At 39.7% G+C, this 24,870-nt stretch overlaps 1 protein-coding gene across 2 annotated transcripts in view; it reads right to left on the bottom strand.

Moving 5' to 3' along the window:
* Nucleotides 1-24,870, bottom strand: part of zmat4a (zinc finger, matrin-type 4a) — a 187,297-nt gene that overhangs the window by 15,660 nt on the left and 146,767 nt on the right. The window contains exon 7 of one of the 2 annotated variants that reach the window (XR_014877406.1): nucleotides 24,498-24,578. The exons of the other annotated variant lie outside the window; for it this stretch is intronic. The gene's annotated coding sequence lies outside the window, so the exon portion shown is untranslated. Of the gene's footprint in view, nucleotides 1-24,497; nucleotides 24,579-24,870 lie in introns of those variants that run through there. 2 annotated transcript variants of the gene reach the window in all.

Genomic DNA, 24,870 nt, shown 5'->3' with positions numbered 1-24,870 from the left:
ACAGACTGGCAGTTAGCATCGCTTCTGTTGTTTGTTGCACGTAATCAAATGGCTTTTTCTCTGTCAGTGCAATGGGAATTGCATGTTGTCCTTAGTCGAACTAAGCAGAGTAATCACAGTCTGCTCTGCGAAAAGAGCATCCTGCTGCGTTTGTCTTGCAAAGACAAAAACAACTACACAAAACAAACTGTTGTGCTTATTTCACTGGAAAGCTCAACGTGGCAGAATGCACCAATGCTTCAGACTTACACCTCGACACAGAAAGTGTTTTGATTTACTACACTGAACCTTTCTTAACAAACAGATCTTGTAACCCTCTCCCTCGTACACCAAGTATTTGGGTAGAAAAAGAAGAACATTTTACAGAAAAAGTTCTGGTTGTTTACGTCTTGATGCATGCTTAATCATCCAGGTAAGTAAATCTCCAAAAGTTGATTCTGTTCATCTCGACGTAGCGTTTTGTGGGAGAAACGTTTCGTCACTCATCCAAGTGACTTCTTCAGTCTCAGCTGACTGCAGGTTTCCCCAATCTTATAAACATTTGCATAATGACTGAAACCAGCCCACTGAAGGAACAATGGGCTGGGAGGTCCTTGCTATCTTACCCTGGAACACCACCAAGCCGTTGGTGCAGATATGTGGATGATACCTGGGTGAAAATCTAATCTCTGTACGTACCACAATTCACGGATCACATTAACTCGGTGGACCGACTCATCAAATTCACCAGGGAGGATATGAAAAGGGGCAGGTTAGCCTTCTTAGACTGTGAGATTTCCATCAGTAATGGCACATCTAAAACCTGACGTGTACCGTAAACCTACGCATACGGATCAGTATTTAAGGTTTGACTCTCATCATCCACTGGAGCACAAACTGGGTGTCATTAGGACGCTACAACACAGAGCGAACACCATCCCCACTGACACAGCGGCCAGGGAGGCAGAAGAACGGCACATCAAGAAGGCCCTGAGTAAATGTGGTTATCCCAGCTGGACTTTTGTCAAAGCTGGAAAGGCACCTAAAGAAAGCTGATCCAGGAGAGAAGGACAACCGCTGCCCAAGCGAAAACCTGTAGTTATCCCATATGTGTCAGGAGTATCGGAACAGTCGAGACGCATTTTTTCTAAACACCGGGTCTCTGTGGCTTTTAAACCCAAAACACGCTGCAGCAAAAATTGGTCCACCCCAAGGATCGGATCCCCCGACACAAACAGAGTAACATAGTGTACGCTGTCCGGATCGCCAGGATTTATACATCGGGGAAACCAAACAACCTCTGGCAAAGTGGATGGCACAACACAGAAGAGCTACCTCGTCAGGCCAGGACTCTGCAGTCTATTCACACCTACAGGCCAGTGGACACTCTTTCAATGATGAGGATATACACATCCTGCACAGGGAGGAATGCTGGTTTGAGCGCGGAGTCAAGAAGGCCATTTACGTGAAAAGGGAAAGACCATCTCTGAATTGAGGAGGCAGCCTAAGGGTACATCTTTCGCCATCTTACAATGCTGTGATTGCAGCCATTCCCCAACTCTCTGTGAAATGTACTTATGGCCATTGATCAGTGGTCTTTGATCAGTGGGTTTTGGTCAGTGTTTGTTGATCAATGGTCATGAGAATTTGCATAATTATGATTAAGGAACTGACCTCACAGCCCATTGTTCCTTCACTGGGCTGGTTTCAGTCATTATGCAAATGTACTGTTTATAAGGTTGGGAAAACCTGCAGTCAGCTGAGACTGAAGAAGTCACTTGGATGAGTGACGAAACGTTTCTCCCACAAAACGCTATGTCCAGATGAACAGAATCAACTTTTGGAGATTCTGGTTGTTTATTGTCCTGACACTCCTGTAATTACTAATTATAAAGAATCGCTGTGCTCAAGACAAAGCCATCAGGATATGCAATTCCCCCGAAATCATTTGAATTAACTCCTGAGTTTATGGTAAATTTACCCTGATGAAGTGAGCTAATGCTTTTTAAATTCTAAGGGCCAATCACAATTTTCATGCCACATTTCCATCGCTGAATGTCACACATTTCATTACTCTGCTTGGTTTCAGGTAGGTCTCCAGTGTGTGTGATAAAAAAAAAAAAAGCACTTGCGCCTTAACCCATCATTAAATCTCCATGGAAATCCAAAAGTAAACAGGCTAGTTTGCATTCATGTATTTGACTGTTATTGGCAGCCATGTAAATCTACCCTTTATGAAAAATTGTGTGTATGTGGCTAAAAGAAAAGTATCACATTTTATGTAAAAATATAATTTTTCACACATTAATGAAAGAATTAGCACACTAGGGAACCTTATTTTAACGCTGAATAGTTTTCACAATGTGAGTCAAATATGGGAAGATATTTTTGTCTCACCACTCATTATCATGGAAATGCAGAGTGGGATGGTGTGATATTAAAATGAAAAGGCATAGTGGAATATAAGAGCATCTCCAAAGTGAAAGAGAGAGAAAGAAACAGGCAGGAAGCCAAAAATGGGAAAAAAGGAAACAAACAGAACTGAAGACACCTTAAGACCAATGAAAGAAGGGAGGGGGAACGGAGGGCAGAGGGATCTTTCTTTTTCTACTTTGACAACAGAATTGCTTCTCAGCACTATGGTGCTTTATGTATCTGAGGGTTTCATATGTATGAGTCTATACTGAGTCAAATGCTTTACAACCCCATGTTATTTAGATTCAGTATTAGGTAGAATCTCCCTTTCTTCAACGTTCCCAAGACGAAAAATAAAAGTATGTCATTCAAAGTCAGTGTTCTCTTTCAAAGCATTCTAAATTATTTCTTCTTACATTAAGTCATGTTACATTTGATGCGATACAGCAGGAAAAAAAAACAGATTTGTGTTTGTTTAATTCAGCCTTTTTACTCTATGCGAGGACTCAAAGTGCTCCCTAAACTTCACCCAGTAACACGTATCCATGCTGTGCTTTTATCTATGCCTAAGCACTTTAATTAATATTCACACACACAGCTGTGTCATGGGCAACTCAGGGTCCAGCATCCTACCTGAGAATATTCAATGTAGGAGAGGAGAGGCCAGGATTGAACCCTTGACCTTCAATTGTTAGAAAATCTGCTCTCTGCTCTAAGACCTGAGTCACAGCCACCCAAACACAGCAACGGTGAGCAGTCTCACTGCTAACTGTTTTTTTTTTTTTTTTTACACCATTTTTTTCCTCATTTGTGTGGCCAACATAGCAGGTAGTAAGTGAGGCAAACTGGTGCACAGAGGTTTGATTTCTATAGCAGTCATTACGTTTGTCCCTGTTCACATCCAGCAGTTACAGAATATCAAATTCAGCCACCATCCTGTTCCTGTGCATAATTTAACATTTTGTTGTCACAATCCTTCCAGGCCAGAACTGTTTATGGATTATCTCTGTGTGGACCTTTGGAAGGAACTTGTTTTGTTCACGGTTGGTGTTATATTTCTACGGTAAGAGCTGGTAACAGCTTATTTTCTAGTATGTGTGTATTGCTACCATACATGGTATGAGACTAAGCTTACATAAACATGCACACACAAGCAAATAGTATTGTGCTCACCATTTTCATGCTAGTTTTGTTTCTAGCCAACTAGTCCACACACAAACCTTTCCTAATCAGTTTTCCTTCACATTGATGTGAAATATCATGAGGTGCCATGGGAAATGACTAAGAATCAAGAAAAAAAAGAACAGCGGAATCTAACTGCACTTAAAGACTCCTTGGTCTTAGATGCTTTACATGTTCTTACTGTATGTATTATTATATATAACATCACTTCCTTACCAAGGTTGAAGGTTTAAAGAAAAGGAAGCACATGACCTATAAGGTGCAATTAAATTGTTCCTTTGTATTTAGAGAATTTGAATAGCTTTTATTATGACTGCTGCAGATGCTTCACTTAGCTCAGTTAGGAACCTTCCTTAGTAATCTTGACTATGTGACTCCAAATCTGCATAATTCTTGCCTCTGCGTGCTTTGCGTCTCACTTCTAGTCACTTCCTGTTTTCTTCTTTTTCTGGTATCTGGTTCTTTTTTCTTGTCTTATTTTATTTATTTATTTATTTTTTTACATCATGTCCTTTTTTGGCAACTTCTAATTTCTTGACTGTTTTCACTTGTATTGCTTTTTTTTTTTTGATTTTTCTAGATTATCTGCCTTCATTAAATCATGTATTAAAACTTGAATTTTGTTCAGTAATCCTGCTGCAGTGTTCTGCATTTTGGTTATCATTCTGTCGAACATGTAGCAGATTTAACCTTCTCTGGCTTTTACAGATACAGCTGTGAGCTGGTCTGACTTGATCCGAGGTTGCAATATTACAAATGTTCTGATTCTGTCACAGGTTCTCTCAGGTTTGGTATTTGCATCTGATCATACTTGGGTCTCTACTTCTCACAGTCAAGTGCAGAGCTCCTGAAGCACCCTTGGCACTATGAGTGCTGTGGCTACCTATTGACCACTTAATTAGCATGTGAAAGTATCTGCAATTTGATGCATTTCTCTCCAGCACAGCCTCATATTTCTCACATCGCTGCTGAGCACTTATACGAGATGTATGCTTCAAAGAAATTTTCTCATCAGCAGATTCAGTCTGCAATCTTGTATGTAAAAACCCTTCTTCTGCAGACCGATGACTGGCTTTTAAATTAGCTGGACTGTGTCATATAACATGTGGAAAATAAATTCAAAGAAGCAAGAGGAAGCCTTCTAGGAAGAGCTGGCAATCTAGTTGTGTTGTAAGCAGGGTGAGTCAGTCCACCCTCTGTATTCCATGGGATTGCCAAGACTTGGGAAAACAATTATCCAGGCCAAAAAACTTGTTCATTACCTTTGACTGAATGATAAGAATCAAATTCTGTGTGGTTCAGTTTGATTTATTTTTCTTTTGTTCTTATGGTTATATAACTTTTGATGCAGTCATGTGACATCACTGCACCAGTTTATCCTGGGAAAAATAAAAGATCTGTATAATATGATTGTGCATTAGGGCTAAAGTTATACAAGAATTATATAGAATTCCTAGAAAATATGAAGAAGTGGCTTAGACTTTAAGGAGCTTGAGGATGATACATGGCCTCAAACACTGCCCGAAGCAATGTGCTGCTCTGCACAATCATACTTTCACAGATTTAAGTCAAGAGTAAAATTTTTCACGCTACTACTGCATAAAAAGCCCCCCAGCTAACTTCTTAAGGTGAAGAAGGGTCTCATGAGTAATTCACAGTACAGTCGGCGTAGGTTACACTGCTTCACAACCTTCAATGGCCGAGAGCAACAGCACAACCTGACTGCATCCACCCCTCCCACGTGGCAACTCTACAACTTATGTATTCCTGTGGTGTGTGACAAATTGTATCAGGACATTACTCTAGTGAAGCATTTTTCATGCATAATTCATTCTCCAGCCTACATTCCACATGGACATTTTCAAATCCCTTTGAAGTTAATTCTCTCTTCATGATAAACAGCCTCCCTCGCTGTGGCTGTGCGGGTCACGATTGTCAGTGTGGTCTGTGCTGGGAGAAATCACCTGTCCCAAGCAATTTCACAATACAAGAGGTTTACATCTAATAATTCACTGTGGGAAAATGATCTGTGCCTGATCAAAATGACAGGAGGACTTAATGCAGCATGATTTACAGTTAATTGGGCACTGAACTAGTTTTGTTCTACATAAAACAAACAGAACAAACAGGAGATTATGTATAACCCTCTGTGTACCTTTACACAGTACACTGCATGCCCTAATGACAGGTATATAGAAATATTGCATGGTGGATTCACCTCAGCTCTCAATATAATGTTCTGCATTAAACAAACAGACCACAGGCAGTTCAGATTGGCTGTCATACCATAGCTGGCAGGTGTCATCTACCATACTACCAAACTTAGGACTAATTCATAAATTATCTTCAAAATTTGATATATTTTGGATGTACGGTGACCGCAGCTGCCATTTTACTGTAATGACTTCGTGTTAGCATAAAGATATAATAAAAGCAGGCGTGTTTCTTGAATCATTAATTGTTTCATCAGGACTCCGTGGATAGGAATGTCAGTTTTGAAAGAAATAGTGCATGCACATCTTATAATATGTTTAAGTCAGCTGAAGAAAAAGGGAGGCTGAGAGCCCAAACACAGCTACTTTTCAATTATGTGTATTTTTGGGGTCTGTACTAAATGTGAGGTTATTAAGCATTTTAAAGAACCACAACCAGAACCAAGTGTAGAACCACATTTGGACTGTTCTATCCTGATGATAGTGCAATAATTATACAGAAAGTAACTATACTCAGCACATCCCAAAGGTGCCTTTTTGGATAGGGATCTAGTGATGGTGGATGCTATTTGAGCACAGTTAACTGATGTCATGTTTAAGAAACCAGTTTCAGATTATTTAAGCTTTGTGACTTGCACGTTACCCTGCTGAAAGTAGCCATCAGAGGATGAGTTAGGCTGCGGTAATTAAACAATGCTCAGTTGGTACAACAGGAGCCTAAAGTGTGCCAAGAAACACACCATTACACCACCACCTTCAAACTGAACCAATGATACACGTCAGGATGGATACATGCTTTCCTGTTCCTTATGACAAATTCTGACCCAACATTCCAAATGTCACAGCAGAAACTGTGATTCATCAGTACAGATAATGTTTTTCGAGTCATCGAATGTCCACTTATGGTTATCCTGTGTGAATTCTAGCATCAAAGTTTAGTTACTCTTGCCCTCCTATCAGCTCAAAACATTCTGGTCATTATTCTCTGACCTCATGTCATCTTTGTTGTCCCATCCTCTGTAAACCCTAGAGATGGATATGCAGCAAAATCCCAGCTGATCAGCAGTTTCTGAAATGCTCAGTCTGACACCAACTACCGTGTCTCATTCAAAGTCCTTTAAATCACCTCGCCTCATTTCTTTGCTCGGTTCCTTGACCACTGTGCTGCTGCCATTTGACTATAATTATAGACGTTATTCAAGGATTGTTTACAATCAGCCGCAAATGTGAACGTCACGGCAGAAGCGGTGGACAGATTATACTGTGAAAATCACTTGGATCCAACTCTATGAAGTGCTGATATCTTGACAGAATTTACGGGCTAAACTGCTGCTGCGGGTTGTGGATGTCCCATAAAAAGGGAGCACCATTTCTCCTGTCATGAGCACACATGCCACTTACTTCTTCACCCAACAACTGTGGAAATTATTTGATCTGGACCAAAGTTGACTGGTTTATTGACCAACCTAAATGACACCTACAACATCCAATGTTCCACAGCAGATCATATGAACTAGAGGGGCAAGAAACTTTTATAGGTGGGCATTTGGTCACTTTGCTTTAAAATGAAGAAAAAAAAAAAAAAACAACAGAAAAAAAAAAACAACAACAACCCAAATATGGATATTTACAAAGTGTAAAAAATATGTGTCTTAAATTGTAGAGACAAAACAGAAGACAAACAGTAGGGACGTTTTGTCCGAGTGCACAAGTGGATCAATGAAAACAAGGGCAGCTGACTGTTAGGAGACAAAATCCTCAACACATTTATAAATCAGTTACCACGATTTCTGCAGAAACTTCTGCAAACAAAACATTAAATTGTGTTTGCACTGTTCTCAGAGATATGGGTGTTTATGATTTTCATTACCAAAATTATATGAAATGAGTGCAACTTATATTCAAAATGTACCAAGAGAATTTAAATGTGGGGGCACAGCGACTTTTAGTGGGCAGGTCTGGAGCACAGAGCCCTGTCCATAATGCTGACGTTGACCACAAACAAAGCTCAGAGCAAAGAGAGGCTTGAGAACCTTGTTAACAGCACTAATCATACATATACCTGTTAGGCAGAACTACTGTTTCAGAGAGGTTTTATTACAGGAGACATTGTTTGCTTTATCATTTGAACTGGCTCCCATCCACCACACAGAGTCTGGCCTTCTTCAACAGTGATAGATGGTTTTCAATAACAAACAACAAGGAACAAAGTGAATACTTGATTACACTCCAGTGAATGACAGGGAATTAAATTAATGAGGGTTTGCATCTCATCTAACAGCAGGCCCCTGGGGGACTATCAGCCTAAGAGAGAAGAAAAAAACAAACAAAACAAAAACAGGTGATCTGACAGGCACTTGCCCCACTTGGAGGTTGACAATTGCTCCTCTGTAGCCAACTGCATCCCTGTGTTATCTCCCTGTGCACAGGGGAATTAATTAGGGGCTTGATGATCGGGAGAAATGAGGCTGAATAATAAAAACCTTGACGAGCACTTTCTCTGGTATTGCTCTCTTTTGCCTTTGTCCTTCCCAGCTCATGATGACTGTCAGGCCTGGAAGCTGCTCTTTTCATCCATATCCGCCTGCTACGTGCACACAAAGTGGTTTTGAAAAATCCCTCTACTGAGCAGCTAATAGGTGTGAGGTGTAAAAAGGCCCGGTCCCTTTCAGAGCTTCCCATCGTGCGCTGTTGTAAATCGCAGAGCCATTACATGGGAGATGAGTGCAGGGAAAATATGGGCAGTGAAAAATCCCCCCTGCCTTGGCCCCAGCTATTTTGTGCTTCAGTACACAATGCACTCCAAACCACAGGTGCTCCAAGACCATTACAAAAACAGTGGCCCGTGCTTCTTTTCTTTTCATTCTTTCTTCATTTTTCATATCAGATGAAGTTGTTATAGCTGAAGATCATCACTCAGAAACACACAGGACACACATTCAGTCATTTTTCCAGTCAAATTATCCCAACAGCTCCTGGGACAAACCTCACCAGAGACCAAAATTAATAATGCACTTGGCTGTCCTGCTCGGTTCATGAAGCAGAAAGATAAATATGGCATAGTAAATATCACTGATGGCAGGCTGTTGGTGTTTTTTACTGACTACAAGACAGTGACAGATCACATTCAACATGGATGATAAGTAAGTTTTGTTATGTGTGGCATATTGGAGGGAGCTTCATATTTTTGAATTTGCAAAGGAAAGTGGAGAAAGAAAATAAAGAAACCAGGAAACAGAATTGAAATCTATGAATTTTTTCATAGCACTGAGGAATGGATGCATGTTTTTAAAAGAAAGCTATACTCACAGCTGTCAGTTTGGGCACACCTAGCAGCGTCAAGGTCTGCAACTTTGAGAGATAAGGGTATGCAAATTACTTTGAGTTCACATTTTCAAAGGATAAGAATGTGACAGTAAAGTGGAAAGCTTGTGTATCTTGTGTCAAGATTCCTGCCCTGTCCTTGACTCCTCTTTTGTTTCTCTTTTGTGTTTTAAAGTGTTTTTCTTTCTTTTTTTCCCTTGCTGCTTTCCTGTCTTAGTGTTACTGAATGTGTTTTGTTTCTCTATGAAATTTGTTTTCTGTTTTATTTTTTTTTAATTACTTGTGGGCTTTTTCCAGCTGATATGCCTCTCTGTTTCTAGCTTCCGCCTCTCTAGTGTTTACAGTCTGATACTGCTGGCTGCTTGGTTCTGATTTCTGTCTGCTTGGTCCTGCAGTCAGATACTATTTTGAACCAAAACCCAATCCTTTGTCTTTAGTTCACCCTACGCCATGCCGTGCATCAAGCAGCTAATGCTTTCCATCATTAAACAGCTAACCAGGATATGTTATTATGCTTTTTAAATCAAGAACCAAAATGATGATAATTCTGATGAATGTAAATTTACCCCCCCCCCCCCCCAAAAAACCAAACAAACAAAAAACAAAAAACAAAAAACAAAAAACTAACTAACTAACTAACAAAACAAAACAAAACAACAACAAAAAAAAGCATAGGCTCAGAGTTAGGGTTTAAGAGTAGGGTTGGGGTCACCAGTCATGACTTGGACATGACCGACCCCGCTTTCCTGATTACAAAGCGCTGTGTATCTGCATGTGTGAATATATTACGTGTAACACTACATTAGAAAAGAGTAATTATGACTTATTGAATAAACAGCCCCAACACGGCCGATAACTGGAACGGTGCAGGAAAATAGACTTTTTTTGTGTGTGTTTTCGGCCCTGAAATGCTAATTTATTTATTTATTTTTATTTATTTATTTATTTTTATTATTTCTTTTATTTTATTTTCAGTTGTTACAGATGGGACAGACATGACTGAGGGATAGGAAAGGTAGATAGAAAGATGAAGAAAAAGAAAAACAGAAGGGAAGAGGGACAGTGAGAAAGGGCACTTAAAAAGAGAAAGAAGAGAAAACAAGCAAAAAAACAGCAACATACTAAACACAACACCATCGCGTTAATCTAGCTAAGTGTAAACAGTAGTAAATACTAAATATTGAATGTTGTTGTGCAGCACGTAGGACCGACAGCACACAATGTGCTTGGAAATAGCAGCCAATAAAGGTGTAGTTTATGTCTATGAACAGTGAATACCCGTGTGCACACCTGTGTGGATCAGCGCGCTTGTATTCAGAAGGTTTCCCCATGTAACGATCTGCTAGAGGCTGTAGAGCCATAGCCCTGTCCCCCAGGGCATGAAGCAGGCATGGAGGAGATCCAGGCCCCAGACATCCAGAGGCCCCAGAGTGCGAGAGCCCAAGGAGGACCACCGGAGGGGCATCCGTGCCACCCTCTGGGAAGAGCTGAGGAGAGCCCCAGATGAGGGGTCACCCAGGAGCAGAAGCCAGCGGGGGCTGCAGCTGGCTGAATAAACCGAGCCGCAGATCACTAGATCACTAATGTGATCTATTAGATGGTTTCTATATTGGCTAGAATTAAGATTATTTTTATTTTTCCAGTCCATGAGGACCGTTTTCTTGGCGATGCATAGGGCAGTAAAAACCATGTGGACTGTATTAGTTTCTGTAGTGACATCATCCAATTTGCCCAACAAGCACACTAAAGGGGAGGTTGGAATTTTACATTTCAGACACTTTGATATGTCTTCACATATCCCGTGCCAAAACTTCTTCACTGGTGGACAGAACCAAAAAGCGTTTATGTAATTGTCTGGTGTATTGCCTTGACAGTGTGAGCAGTTGTTGGAAGATGTAAAGGCCATCTGGAACATCCGATGACCTGTATAGTAGGGGTGCAACGATACACAAAATTCACGGTTCGGTTCGGTTCGATACTTTGGTGTCACGGTTCGATATTTTTTCGATACAAAAAAAATGTTCATGCCTTTTTATTAATTTGTCATTTATTAAATTTTCACGACACATTCTGCACCACATCTCTGTGCGTTCATCATTTGTTTGAAGCCAGCTCACCTCCTGCAACCACTTTTCCGAGAATACGCGCTTCTTTTGTGGTTCGGACTCCTGACATTTCTTTGGAGGTGGAGGAACATCACAGTAATTGCTTAAAGGAGCTTCTTTGACATCTTTAAGAGTTCTAAACAAATGTCTGTCCTCCTCCAGAAAATCTTATGTACGCAAACACACGTTGCAACTTCTTATCTTGTGCACGTTTTTTATTTTGACAGCGAATGCGCACCTGCGGACCACTTATGTGCAGCCCTGGTTATTTAGCTCGTCATATTGCAGCCACAGAAATTCTTTTGTCCATGAAACCATAAAGCTGCACTTTCTTTTTGTCTTATAGTCTGATTTGTCATAACTTTTGCGTTTTGTCACTTCTTCACCCTGACCTGTCTTATTTGGCTCAGCAGAACTAAAATATATATCCTGCTGCTTTTACACACGCACTAACATAACGCTCAGCGATTCTCTGCGCGATCAACCTCTCACATGTTTAAGCTGCGGGAGATTTCACTTGTCATGTTTGCATAGTAAGCTAACGATTGATAAGACGATGTCAGAGGAATTGGTGCGCAAATTATCATCACTCACCAATCAGTACTGTCGCTCTCTATACACAGTTCACGCGATTGCAAAGTGAAAGCAGAAAACAAGCGCAAATTCAAACGTGATTTCAGTATGTCACATATTGACAGTGGCCGATGCCAATGACATAATTACCCAGCTACATTTCCGAAAGAATGCAAAAGCATTGACATATATTTTTCCTTCCTACGATAGGCCGACGGGCAGGGCAGAGATAGATTTTGGTAGCCCGACTGGAAAAAAGCCCCAGGACGTCGGGCTAGCGATTTTGCGAGCCCTGTATCTGATTGAGGAATCACTCATCTTTGGAAAAGAGAGTTTATTATGGAGAAATGGGCACTGAACTAGTTTTGTTCTACATAAAACAAACAGAACAAACAGGAGATTATGTATAACCCTCTGTGTACCTTTACACAGTACACTGCATGCGAGCCCTGTATCTGATTGAGATACATTATCTCAATTTTCCAAAATAAAAGCTATACTATACGCTTCTTCTGGGCTTCCCACTAGTGCTGTCAGCGTTAATCTGAAATTACATTAATGTCACAACACGGCAAATCTCCGTTAACGAGCTACCGCGGATCGCCTCAAGAGTGGGGCTGGAAGACGTCAACACATTAACGAGCTAACTGCGCTAACACACTAGTTCCCACCAATTGAGCATTGCTGGCACATCCAACATACTGTTTTACTTTTGTCCATGACACGCTTACCTTCAGGGTCATACGTCACATGAAAACCAAAATAGTTCCAAACGCCAGATGTGAATGAGGGTGGAGGAGGTTCAATTTGCCATGTTGCAACTAGCCTAGCTTCTGTCTCTAGCTTGCCCTGCGCTCAGTGAATCTGTGTTCGACTACTCCGCCTAGGCTGCACTGTCGAGCGCAGATCCACTGAGCGCTCAACACAGACAGCATCGTCAGAAGGAAAGTTGATAAAATAAATTAAAAATGTTGTATCGTTCGATACATATGCGTACCGAACCGAAAGCACTGTATCGAACGGTTCGATATCGATACGAGTATCGTTGCACCCCTACTGTATAGTGCACTCTATGTAGTATTTTGTGTTGTATTAATTGCAGACTGGGATTTCTAATCAATTTAAAGGTTTTTAAGCATATCTGAGACCAGAAGTTTTGGTCTAAGCCGACTGATAAATCTGCTTCCCACTTTGCAATAGGAAGGGATATTGATTCATCTATTTTAGAAAGTGTTCTGTATATTTTAGACAATAATTTAGGGGATTTAAGAGTAAGAAAATGTACCGCGCTTGGTGGTGTTTGCAATTCAACTTGACTGAGGTTAAATTTCTTTTTTACTATGGATTTAATTTGTTGATATTCTAAAAATCTTTTCTTGTTGATCCCATATTGTATAACTAGCCTGTCAAATGGAATAAAGTCTGTTCCTTCCTGAAATGCTAATTTAGATGGAGGCAGAATTTCAAATGGGTACACTATCTCGGGTGACTGATGTTTCCCAAGTTTGTCTCAAAGGCCATTTTGTTTTTGTGTCTAAATAAGCAGAAGTTTATTTCCCTGCAGAGATAGCTTTACCAGCCTGCGTACACTGTACAGAAAACAAATGCTACCGGCTGGAACGTTCTTTCGTTTGAACACACCGGATAAATATGCTATCTGAATTGCAATAAGAAAAAGTGTCAAGGCTTATTAGTGAGAGCTCTTGTATGCTTTGAAGATGTGATCATTTGTATGCACACGTTTTACTTCTTTGAAACTGACTGAATAGAAGGGAAGGGGGGAAGTATCATGCAGGTGCTGATGGTGATTGGTGACAGGCTGGATTGAGCCTCAAGGGGCTGATTGCTCCCCAGGCTAGCCTATTGCATCGACTGAGAGCACACTAAAGAGAGACTGTGGATAGACCTGTCAGTGCCAACCAGAAGAATTCTTTGTCGTCAGAATGCTGCGGTTTATAATCAATGGGTGGCAAGTCATTCAAAAATAACATGCAGCTTTCATACTTTTATAATTATTAGGCCATGGAGTTTCACATAAACTCCATGGCCTAATAATTATTTTTGAATCATGATAAGCACTGACTGGCACAAACATTAAAAAACAGACAATAATATAACAACACAACACCAGGCTGTTTATTATAGTTTGACTGAAGAGTTTAAAATAAAAATGTGGCTTAACCTTCCAACGCCAAGTGCAACTTATTTGATACATGAGTTTTTGAGACCTCACAGTATTTTAACTTTTTTGTAGTCTTTGGTTTCCTTTGTTTTAGTCTGTTTTTGTTAATATTACTAAATTGTTAATTTCCTTAGTCATGTATTATGTCTCATTATAGCCTCCCTGGGCTCCCTGTGTTCTGTCAACTTTGTATGTTTTTGGCCTGGTCTCTGTGTTAGTCACTTCCTGTTTTATTTTGTATGTCATGTTCAATTTTTCTTCCACTGTTAGATTTTGTTCAGCTATGTTCCCAGGTGTGTCCACTCTGCCTTTCTGGATGTATATTGTTCAGTTCTCCATCTGTTTTTAGTCGTGTCCTCTCTCATAGTGTGCAAATGTTCAGTCTTCTGTTTCAGCCTTCAGTCACTTTGTTCCTGTTCAGCAAATTATTGTTTGTGCTTTTTGTTTCCTTTTACCTTTTATCAGTATTAAATCTTTGATTTTGACGTACATCAGTGTGCTGCATCCAGCATCTGGGTCCACAATTTGTTACCACACAGCCATCCACATGATCTACATTTCAATGTGATTTTTTTAACACTATAATAATAATAATAATGGATTGGATTTATATAGCGCTTTTCAAGGCACCCAAAGCGCTCTTGCATTCACACACTGGTGAAGGCAAGCTACGGTTGTAGCCACAGCTGCCCTGGGGCAGACTGACAGAAGCGAGGCTGCCATATCGCGCCATCGGCCCTTCTAGCCAACACCAGTAGGCGGTAGGGTAAAGTGTCTTGCCCAAGGACACAACGACCAGGACAGAGAGCCCAGGCGACCTTCCGGTTACAGATGCGCTTCCCAACCCCCTGAGCCACGGTCACCCTCAAAATCCTCAGCATTATATTGTCCTCGTAAGTGGATATCAGGCCCATGTAGAGCAGGACAGAGAGCCCGGGGATCGAACCGGTGACCTTCCGGTTACAGATACGCTTCCCAACCCCCTGAGCCACGGTCGCCCCGATGAGCCACGGTTATATGCAAAAGCAGTAGTACCATGCAAAAGCATATAACCGTCTTATATGCTTTTGTTTTTTTTAGTTAAACCGGAAGCAATAAATTTCCAATGCAAAAATCCATATATGCAAACTGATTTTCACTCACTATGTATTAACAGACCTCTCTGTATTGAATCGTATCTGTTATTAATCTCTGTCTCTCTTCCACAGCATGTCTTTATCCTGTCTTCCTTCTCTCACCCCAACCGGTCGCAGCAGATGGCCGCCCCTCCCTGAGCCTGGTTCTGCCGGAGGTTTCTTCCTGTTAAAAGGGAGTTTTTCCTTCCCACTGTCGCCAAAGTGCTTGCTCATAGGGGGTCATATGATTGTTGGGCTTTTCTCTGTATCTATGAAGCGCCTTGAGGCGACATTTGTTGTGATTTGGCGCTATATAAATAAAATTGAATTGAATTGAATTGAATTGAATTGAATTGAAAAATTGAATTGAATTGAATTTTCTTTTTGAGTTGTTTTTTTGTTTGTTTTTTTTATTTAACTGAAGGTTTAATAAACATTTTTATGGCAATTATTAAATATTTTGAAAATCCTAGTTGACTTCCTTGTTGTTAGTTAGTGCAGTCACAAGATTTTCAGAAAAATGACCTCTAAACTTGACCTTGGGGTTAGGGTTACCTTCTACCTTGAAGTAGAGGTCACTGAGATTCAAACTTTTAATAAATAGCAGTGCTGTGTGCTACTGAAAATTTTGAGGGCCTCTACTGCCAATATCAATATGGATACTTTTAACCTTTAAAGGTCTCTTATGTAGGTGAGAGCAGTTTTCGGTTTTTGGACACATGCACAAAAGGTTTCAAACATTTTTCAAAGTTCATGTGTGATCCAAAAACCCCCCAATTAATTTAATACATTTCAGCAGGCCAGGCTACGTACTGAACTTAGAGGATAGCAACAAAAAAGTATCGATCCAACCGGACTAGTACCAATGTGATACCAACACTGGTGTGGGTACCGATATGATCACTATTTTGAACGATTTGCCCTTCTCTAATAGATACACTTATAACATCAATTTGAAAATCCCAGGCGACATCTTTCTTGAGTTATAATGTTCACAAGATTTTCAGAAAACTTTGCAGCTCTGAGATTTGGACTCATTGGAAATTTTTGGTAGATGCAACTATGTTATTTGTCACAAAGTTGGGTGTCCACACCGCCCACCGTTTTGTGGGGTGATGATATCCCCATCGGCCTTTCAGGGCTGAGGAGTAAAACCTGTTTACTTTGGCTATTAGTATTTGATGTATTCTTGTTTAGCTTATAAGTATCGCCTATGAACCTGTAAGGCTGCACCTGTGTTTGAAGTTAAAGTTGTATTTAATGTTTTAGCATAACAAAGTTTAAAAGGTGACAAAGTAAATATGTGAGCAGTTTTTAAATTATGTTTATATTTAATTATGTGTATAATTTAATCATAATGTCACACGCATGTTGTTGTTGTGTAACAGTACACCATCCTTTAGAGGCTGCCTCAATAACAATTATAATAATAAATAACAATAATAATACAGTCTCAGCGCCTCTCTCTGCAGCCTCCTTGTAGAGGTCTTAAGTACATACTGCATGTTGTAGCCTGTATTACACATTATGCAAAACACCTGCGTGCCAAATGACAACTTAAATGTGTTTGGTTGCTCTGCTAGCGTACAAACACTCAACAACTCCCCCACCGCCTTCAAATGTTTATGTTTTACAGATGTCTCATGATATTTATGTAGCTCAAAGCACAATGGTTTCCAAGTCCTAGCTCACAGAGCTGTCACTCTTCTCACTTCTGCTCGTACTATCAAAAGACTTGTAGGTCACACTGGATAAGGCAGAGATAATTAAGTCTCAGTTTGAAGCAATGGATTTACAGTTATCAGATAGGTATCAGCATTCCCCACTCCCCATCCCACCCCTATATCAGCATTAGGTTGTTGTGTGGAAATCAGTCAGAGAGGCTGATTATCCTTTCTTATTCATTACTTACTCTTATTATAACCTGTGGGCTTCAATCTGTTGCTCCCTGTAAAGTTGTTCTTGGACAGCTCCTCACTGCCAGCTGCCAACACAGCACTGGTTGTGTTGACTGAAAGAAGCACCTGCATTGTCATTGAGTCTCTGAAATAGTGTTAATTTGATCTTACGGAGAAGTTTTATTCTCTTTATTTATTAGTAGCCTCAGAGTTAAAATGTTTCCATTCAGTATCATCCAAAAAGAACTTGCCATTAAAAAAGTATCTGATTCATGTTTCTTTTGCATATAGATGATATAAATCTTATTGCATGCTTCCTTTCCATACAGAAAAACAACTGAAGGTTGGCTGTGGCACAGGAGGTAGAGAAGGTCATCTACTAATCAGAAGGTTGGTGGTTTGATCCCAGGCTGCATGCCAAACTATCTTTATGCAGGTTACTGAACCGTGAGAATGTTAGACAGAAAACACTTAAAAGAAGAACAAAATGTGTGTGAATGAGGGATAAAATACTTTGAGTGGCTAATTAGAGTATAAAAGCACTACATAAGAACTGATTAACAATGAAACCAATTTAACTGATAAAAGCATTTCTATGCAAGTTTTTATGTGTGTCACCACTCTATAGTTTTCTGTCTATCTCTCCATTATCAAAAAATGAGCATAAATGGCTAAAAAAAAATCCCAACCTCAATCTTTCAAGAAAGAGCAAATGAAAAAAGAGAGCCCCATTTTAATGACCTGCTTAAATTTCAAAGGCGTCAGCAAAAGGACCTTCACATCTAATGTGTTCCTTCAGCCTATTAGCATTCTTAAAGTCTATTTGTATGCAAACACATGTGTGCTTATACATTCAGGCTAAATACACATACATACACACATAATGGCCACTGATGGTAGATGTCCTGGGACGATGTAATGCTACAATAATTATGGTGTCAGCCTGAGCTGACCAACTGATGACAGTGCAGTCCAATGCAGGAATTAACAAGCAATTTGTCTTGTAGAATGAAGCCAAAAAGATAATTCAAGTGAAATAATAAGCAGGAAGAGAAGCTGTACAAATGATTCCATCTGCATTCTGCTGACCTAACTAAAGCTTAAAAACATCTCAAAACACATAAAGACAAACATTATTTGTCACAGTGTTAAAAACTGATATTACACTCCAGAAAACAACAAAAAAACAAGTGATTTAAAATCCCTTATGAAACAGATGTCTGCGGTGAAGAATATGATTCAATTTTCTGTCACTATATTCTTGTTAAAATACTGACCGCTACACTACTTCCACAGGCAGACCTTTTGTTGGTGAGTCATGGATCATTTTATCCATCTTTGTTTGAGAAACAGACCTCAGGGTAGGGCTGGGCCATATCATACCGTTCATGGTAATACCGGTATAATGTTGGGCAACGATAAGAAAATGAAATATCGCAATAGAATATGGGTAAAATGCACATGCGCAGTGCCTTTGTTTTCATACGCACATGGCGGAAAAAGCATGGCGGCGACGGAGAATGAGAAGGGTGAAAGTGGATCGTTGAATGAAACGGATGAATCAGAATTGGTTTGTAAAAATGCTGCAACTTCAGTGGTGTGGAACTGGTTTAGCTTTCGTCCGTCAGATACACAACAAAGCACTATTTTTGGTAGAGCATGCTAGCGGGCCGTCGTTATTACCGTGTTTTTTGGAAAATACGGCACACTTAAAATCAATCCTTTGATTTTCCTGAAAATCGACAGTGCCCCTTATAATCCCGTGTGCCTTATGTAAAAATTCTGGTTGTGTTTACTGACCTCGAAACGATTTTATGTACACGGCGTTAAAAAATCTGTCAAATGTTTTAGTACGACTTTGCTAAGCTACGAACCTGCACCGAGTGTCGGAGCGTTACACCTACCGTAGGCAGGAGCCTGGCAGAGTGATACGCACTGTGCTTCAACATAATATTACCGTAGTGTGTGTGTATAACCTCTTTTTAAGTTTTGTGGATGTTCTACATGGTTATGCTGAGGATATGTCGGCCAATTTCCACTGGAAATGCCTTTTGGTTAAACTGTCAGCAAGGAATTTGCATTTGCACTGTTAAATTTTTATATAACTTTAATGCACATAAAAAACAGCTGCTTGTTTAAGTGAAAATCATTGATGTTTTTGTTTTTTTGCACTAATAAAGTTGTGGAGTTGTAAAGTATCTTGTCTCGTGTCAATTATATCGTCAATTATACCCATATGGAAAAGAAATAGTAAAAACGTATATGACTTAACTCATGAAAGTGGCCACTTTCATGAGTAAATCATATAAGGCTTACATGATTTACTCATGAAAGTGGCCACTTTCTCATTACTTTCATATATTGTTTTAGTAAGTATCCAAAACATACAAATTTCATTATATAATTTTTCAAGGGATCTTATATCTGTTTTTACTCTTGTATGCTTTTCATACAAGTTTCACACAAGACAGATACAAACTTTATAAGATTTATATATATATCTTTTCCATATGGGTATCGTTATCGCAAATTTTCAAATGTATATCGTGATAAATATTTTTGGTCATATCGCCCTGCTCTACCTCAGAGGGTTAAAACTCATTCCACTGGCTTTATTTCTTCTCACTCATCACCAGTGAAGACTTAAAGGACCCTGATGCTTTATATATATTTTGTTGTTTTCTCAGCAGGTCTTTGCAATCAGGGAAGGAAAACAAAAAGAAAAAAAGGACACAGTTCTTTTGTTGCATTTTTGAACAAACCACCATAAAATAAGCTGCAAGTAAAGTTCTGCTTCATAATTCAACAATGTGGACTATAACATTTACCTCCCCATGCTGATGTCTTCAGTGCGGTGGCTAAAGATTAATCCCACCGAAGAGCCTTGAGGTCAAAGCACTGCAAAGGTCAGCGCTCGAAAATATCAACACATATCTCCACACTGATTTTTTAAATGGTTGCTATGCACTACTTGCTTATTGGCCACAGAAAGTGGCTTCAGCACCTGATTTTCCAAGCTATTTTCCAGTTTGGAAACAGAGGAGGCAAAACAGCAGCAGAAAGAAAACAGGCCGTAAAGCCAAGGTCACCTAATAAAAGCCCACATTAGATTAGAGATTCCTGCTTTTGGTGCCGGCAGCAAATCAGATAGTTTAAACACCAGGATTGTTGTACTCTTTTAGCTGTCTCAATAGAGGAGTATAGATCACACTTCTCATTAGTGCACCTGCCATGGTGTAATTAGTCCCCTTTCCTGAGTCAAAATTGAATTTCCTCTTTGCTTTCCTGACCTTAGTTCATTGAAGCAATAAAGGCCCATATAGCCCTGAAGCCTGTGGGCTTTGTTTCCCGTTTTGCACCACAGCGTGACTCTCCTTGTATCGACCCGCACACAGATCCCAGCCTCACCTGACTCGGTGAACCATGCAAAGAGTCCCCACTAATGGAGTGGCATCAATAACAGCAGATACAGACTTACAGACACTAAAAGTGTTTGACCTGCTCTCTCTCATTCACGCTACACAGAAAAGTAGAACACACTGATTTCTCAGAAAGCAAAATCCAGTTTGGGCTGGTCTCACAGATCTTCTTTGTATAAGGCATAAACAACAAACCTAGTTGTTTGTGCATAAATGTAATCAAACCAGCATCAAATGGTAAAAATAAAGTTAATAGATGACTTCTGTGTAATGTAATTATGGCCTAATTAAGTTTTACAGCTCCACTCCTTTTAACAGATTACTCGCACATACAAGGATCTCATTATGTTACCACTGATCGATACAGTGGTTAGCTCTAACGCCTCGCAGCAAGCAGGTCCTGGGTTCTACTCCTGACTGGGGCCTTTCTGTGTGGAATTCGCTTATTTCCCTGTGCCTGAGTGGATTCTCTGAGGTACTCCAACTTCTTCCCACAGTGCAAAAACATGCATGCTAGGTTACCTGTTGGTTTTAAATAAGTCCTAGGTGTGAATGTGATCGTGACTCTGTCTCTGAGTTAGCCCTGACAAGCTGTCAAGGATGGACTGTGCCTCGGCTCCAGCTTTCCCACTCCCCATCCCACCCGTATAAGCCTGAACTGGACAATCAATTAACAAAATGGATGAATATAAGTCCCATTAGCCATAGTGAAATGAATGGTTTCCACTTTCATTAGCTTTTGTATTACAGTGTTATTCATGTGAAACAGCTCTGATATTATCCTTAGCCTCACTCTGTAGTTTTGGAGAGCAGAGAAGCCTTTGATTCACTCCATGTGAAACAGCATTAGGCAAATGACCTAAATAGACCTGAGGCAAAGTTGTGGACTATGTGGATAAAATCAGGCTGGTTGGATGGCAACGATGGGGTGGGGTGGTTAGACGAGTGGTCTGATGTGCCAGTCCTCTGCCCTGCTCAGAGTGTGAGGCGGGATGAAGGGTTTGTGTGCTACAGAAACCTAGTGGCTCTGACAAGGTGGAGTTTTCATCCATTACTAAAGCAAAGAGGCTGTTAAACGGCACGTCACGTCTCCTGATGCCAGCATCCCCGTGGAGGTGTTCTGGCAGAGCTGGCCAACAGGGGGAATTAATTCTAGGACATGCACCATGTAAGCCCCATTAATTCACAGCGGCTGCCAAAGGTCCATGTGGAATCCCACACAGTGTGCAGTCCTAAAACTGCTTTAAGTCACGTAATCTGAGCAAAGGAGAATCCCCCAGAATAATAAACAAATACACAGGTAGTTGTTAATTTGAGGTCGGAAGGGAAAACAAAGTTTACGCCTTACAAGTCACAAGTCATGACACAAACACGTGTTATTGTTACAGAGCTTTAAGTCTGAGCTTTCAGTCAACATAAATCTAAGCTTCCTATGACTTAACACTATGTTACCCCTTTCCCTAAAGACGTGACCCCCTCACGTCTTTAGGGAAAGGGGTAACATAGTTATGCTAATGCTTCCCATTAGACTGTAGCAAATATTTCTCTGTTTATTTTTCTAATAATTCAGTTACTCTACAGTCTTTCCGGGTGTTTCCAGGACAAAGTTCCCTTTAACTACACGTTTCTGCTGCTGTGTCTTTCTTTAATGTGTTTTAGAAATTTAAAACAGGTAAAGATGTAAAAGTGTGACATCTCCAGTATCCCCAGTGAGATGGAACTCTACAGGGAACAGCCAAATAAAAAGAAAAAGATTTTCAAAATTAATACCTACATAACTAAACCAACCCTGCTTCCTGTAAATTAGCCAAGTCACAGCAAATTCAAAAGTGTTAAATGTTTTGGTGTTAGTAGTCTTAGAGTTAATTTTACTCTAAGTAGAGTCACATTCTTTTAATGTAACTCTGAGGTGTAAAATGATAGTAGTTAAAATCGAGTGTTAAAAATGAGTGTTTCTATTTCAAATCTGGAGGTGTTACAATGGAAACATTAACTCTTGACCTCTTAACTCTGAACTCCTACAGGGGCTATGACACTAATAGAGTAAATTCACAGACTCCGCCCCCAGCACGGCTCCAATCGAAGCTGAAGTGAAGCCGTTTCAGAACATTTTGCTCTACATATTTGAGTTGTTTGCCATGCTTGGTAAGTCATTTTTTCAAAGATTGTTTCAATTATTATTATTAGCTTTTACTTCTGTGGCTCTTTGGAGTTGAGACAAAGCTGTGTGAAAGGCATTAGCCGTGTTGCTCGCTGATAGCACCGCTCGCTGTTTTAGCTAGCTGAAAGGTATTGTTTGCGGCAAATACCACAGCCTTGAAAAAAAGCTTGCATGTGAATTTTCAATCAAATTTCTTGGTCAAATACACTTAAAACAATGTCTACAATGTGAAATGTTGGTATAATGGTGCTACTTGAAGCCTGAAAACGATCTCCCATAAAAAACGAGCAAACAGCAGTAGCAGACGTCCTGACTGGGTTCTACGTTAGCATTTAGATCCCTCCAGAGTTTTGTGCACACGGTTTAGGAAAAAATGAAAAAGGTTGAGGTTTTACATTTAGTTCAGTATTACCTGTTGCCTGTGTCCTTGTCTTTTCACAGCAAATTCAAAAGTGTTAAATGTTTTGGTGTTAGTAGTCTTAGAGTTAATTTTACTCTAAGTAGAGTCACATTCTTTTAATGTAACTCTGAGGTGTAAAATGATAGTAGTTAAAATCGAGTGTTAAAAATGAGTGTTTCTATTTCAAATCTGGAGGTGTTACAATGGAAACATTAACTCTTGACCTCTTAACTCTGAACTCCTACAGGGGCTATGACACCAATAGAGTAAATTCACAGACTCCGCCCCCAGCACGGCTCCAATCGAAGCTGAAGTGAAGCCGTTTCAGAACATTTTGCTCTACATATTTGAGTTGTTTGCCATGCTTGGTAAGTCATGTTTTCAAAGATTGTTTCAATTATTGTTATTAGCTTTTACTTCTGTGGCTCTTTGGAGTTGAGACAAAGCTGTGTGAAAGGCATTAGCCATGTTGCTCGGTGATAGCATAATATTCTGTTTTAGCTAGCTGAAAGGTATTGTTTGCGGGCAAATACCACAGCCTTGAAAAAAAGCTTGCATGTGAATTTTCAGTCAAATTTCTTGGTCAAATACACTTAAAACAATGTCTAGAATGTGAAATGTTGATATAATGGTGCTACTTGAAGCCTGAAAACGATCTCCCATAAAAAACGAGCAAACAGCAGTAGCAGATGTCCCGAGTCCCGACTGAGTTCTACGTTAGCACTTAGATTCCTCCAGAGTTTTGTGCACACGGTTTAGGTAAAAATGAAAAAGGTTGAGGTTTTACATTTAGTTCAGTATTACCTGTTGTCTGTGTCCTTGTCTTTTGGGAAAATACTTTACACAAGTAATGGCTCAAAGGATTCCTTTTTTTTTTTTTACTGTGCTGCAATTGATTTGTGCCATTAATTAGTGTCAACTAATTTTTATTCAATCTCCACATAGGATATGCTTGTGAAGATGGAATATGGGGGAGAGCAGAAGTGCGTTGCAGTTCCACAAAGTGATGAATGAAGGACATGCATATTGTATTTTGTATTTATTGAAATAAGTGATGAGAATGCTGTTATTTGCATTTACCAGCTCACCTATGTCAGACCTTTTGATAAACAAAATTCTAATGAAAGTGAGAACATGTACACTGTTACATCTTTAGAAAATGTTTTGAAATTGTGGTGCACAGTTCAGAATAAATGTTTTTCAAAAACCATTGCATCTTTTTAGTAAATGTTTATTTCCAAAAGAAATTTCTAGAAGTTCAGAACAGTAAAATTCCCACTTTTTAGAATTAATTAGAAGATAACTCTTACGTAGTTAAACTAAAATACTCTTTGAGAGTTAATATATAAACTCTTAACACCAAGTGTTAAATTATCAACTCCAGACAGATTTGGTGTTTAACACTAAATCAGAGTTAACGTACCAACTCTCCAAAAAGAGTTAAATTAACACTCTCTGGTGTGGACCCATATAGACACTTTAAAAGTGTTGAAATCAAATCTGACAGTGTTAATCTGGACATGCTGGATTTGCTGTGTAGAGATTAAAAGCTGTTTTATTTGGCAGACAGTAAACACATTAATTTCATCCCTACAGTTAATATGGAGCCAGCCTGAAGGGGGTTTTTAGAAATGTATTTTTTTTTTCTGCATAGGAGGTTGCCGTTTGTTTAAACTGGTAATGATGGTAGTTTGGAGCAGGAAACAGGCGATGTCATGAATCTCATGATGTCATATATCTTAGCAGGAATATATTTTGTGGTAATGTAAACAGGATATGTGTGGATATAGATTATAAAAAGCTGTGGTAAGGTTCAGCCATGAGGACCTATTGTCTAGAGCTAGATTTGGGAAAAAGAGAGATGTACGTTCCCACTACTAACTACAAAAACCAAGTTCAGCCCA

The sequence above is a fragment of the Neolamprologus multifasciatus genome, chromosome 12 (genome assembly GCF_963576455.1).
Source record: "Neolamprologus multifasciatus chromosome 12, fNeoMul1.2, whole genome shotgun sequence".
NCBI classification, from domain to species: domain Eukaryota; kingdom Metazoa; phylum Chordata; class Actinopteri; order Cichliformes; family Cichlidae; genus Neolamprologus; species Neolamprologus multifasciatus.
Note: the sequence above shows the minus strand (reverse complement) of the source record. Positions and strands in the feature narration are given on the sequence as shown.